This window comes from Atta cephalotes (assembly GCF_000143395.1).
Source record: "Atta cephalotes unplaced genomic scaffold scaffold00009, whole genome shotgun sequence".
Classification (NCBI taxonomy): Eukaryota; Metazoa; Arthropoda; class Insecta; order Hymenoptera; family Formicidae; genus Atta; species Atta cephalotes.
Window position 1 is genome coordinate 129,573 of NW_012130073.1, and position 2,321 is coordinate 131,893.

The following is a 2,321-nucleotide window of genomic DNA, read 5'->3' on the forward strand; positions in this document are numbered from 1 at the left end:
AATGGGACATACTCTATATATATATATATATATATATAATAAAAATATAAATTAATTTACGAGAGCAAGCTGTTGTCTTGTGTTTTAGAAGCTGCGTTTTCCATGATCATTGACAACTGATTATTTATAGCTATATTTTCCGACAATAAATTGGGTATTGAACACGGCATATGATTTAATACTTCAATTTGAAATATACTAACTAAATCCAACATATGATTATATAATTCCTTTTTGAATCTATACAGGATACATTAGTTAAATAAGATATTTACATAATTTTCCTATAATTTTCCTTATTGCAAAATTAGGATTTATTTACCTTTTTCTGTCAATCTTGAAGTTATATTCAATTTTATCCAAGTTTTTTACTACCTGTTCTTTTTCATTAATTAAGAACTGATTTCTCGTATCGAGTTTTTTTTCCAGAATATGTTGTATGGATTTGTAATCTTCTAAAATATTAGTTTTGGCACCTTAACATAAAAATTAAAATATTCTAAATAAATGCCATCAAAAGTTACATGGATATCTGCATCAACAAGATACTTTAATGTAAAGACAATCGATCCTGGGCAAATTTATCAATGGAGCCCCTGAGGCCCGGGGATTGAAGAACGATGATTATCGACAATTAATAAAAATTTATGATGATTAACATAAATATTTAGAGAATACATTATTAAATTCGTGATTTTTTTTTATTATATAAGTAAAGAAGTATTCTTTTAATATTATAATATCTTGTATATTGTCAAAAAATTACAATTTTTTTTCTCTGAAATTATCATCTCTATTGATAATTAAACTTCTAAGTATGTGATAACATTAAAATCACAGTTTTTAATAAAAATCGAGTATTATTGAGTTTTAAACATATATACATGTTTATGAAGCTAATAAATCACGGAATTAGTAATATTATCAGTTTCTTACTCTAAATGATTAAATTTTAAATTTTAATAGTCACGCGAATTTCCATAAGAATCGATTGTCTTTAATAGTATCTCGTCAGAGTCCAAAAACTATAGAAAATGACTATAGTCTCGTTTTAATTTTTTTTTACCGAACCATATAATCATACAAGATACTATTGGGTTGTCCGGAAAGTTCGTGCCGATGTTGAAGAAAAATTGAAACGCAGATTTAAATTTTAGTATACATTTATTAAATTATATAGGTTAGTCAGCACGAACTTTCCGGATAACCCAATATATAATAAAATAGAATTACTCAAAAGTTTAATTTGCGAAATGAGCGTAATTCGCGTATTTTTATATTTTTCATCAATGTTTACAGTTATTGCAATGTGAGTGTTTTTATCATCAATCCTTGTTTTTTCGAGAGTAGTCAATTGATGCTTATATGCTTTTATTGTGGCAATGTAAGAAGTTATTTGTGACTTTAAACTGTTTATTTCTTGTATTTTTTCTTCTTGTAAAGTTTTAATGAAATAATGCATATCTTCTACATTATTCTCCAATTCTCTATTCCGTTCTTCTAAACTATTTAAAAAATTTTTAATTTAATACTAAAAATAAGTGTAGTTACTGATATTGTAGAATTTTGGATATGTAAAATAATACAACAGTTATTAGAATAATTTTTAATTAAATTATCATTTTTTCTTCTATACTATTTGCTGTTCACTTATATTAAATAACTATACATTAGATTATTAGAATTATACAATGCTATACATATGCACACACGTGATACACACGCGCGCGCACACACACACAAAATATCAAATAATAAAAATGTTTTTTTGTAAATACCCTTGAATTCTTTTATTAATTTCAGCAATTTTTAAGTCGTAAAAACATTTTTGCGTGTTTACAATAACAGTTTTCTGTTTGGTTTCATTGATGGACTGAAGACGTTGTGGTAAACTGATATTGCCCTTGTCTTTTCCATATAAATCCATTTTTATTTGCGAAAAATTTTTGGTTATTGATTCTCATGAAGAATTAAGAGATCGACCAGAGCAGAAATCGAATTATGCTTTCAGAAAATGCGACCAAAATCAGAATTCTGAAATAGTATTCGTGGTGCTCGGTAAACGGCGTTCGAATCGCCAAACTTCTTATAAGGATTAAGGTGCAGCCATAATAGAAGGAATAAAGAATAAAGGTTTCAACCTATCCTAAATATTTCGGATATATCGAAATAAATTGTTTCTGATAGATTGGAATCGTTATTCCTTATTCCTTTTATTGTGGCTGCACCTTAATGCTTATGCGCACACACGCTCGCACATAATATTTAAATAACCAAAAAATAGAGAGAGAGAGAGAGAGAGAGAGAGAGAGAGAGAGAGA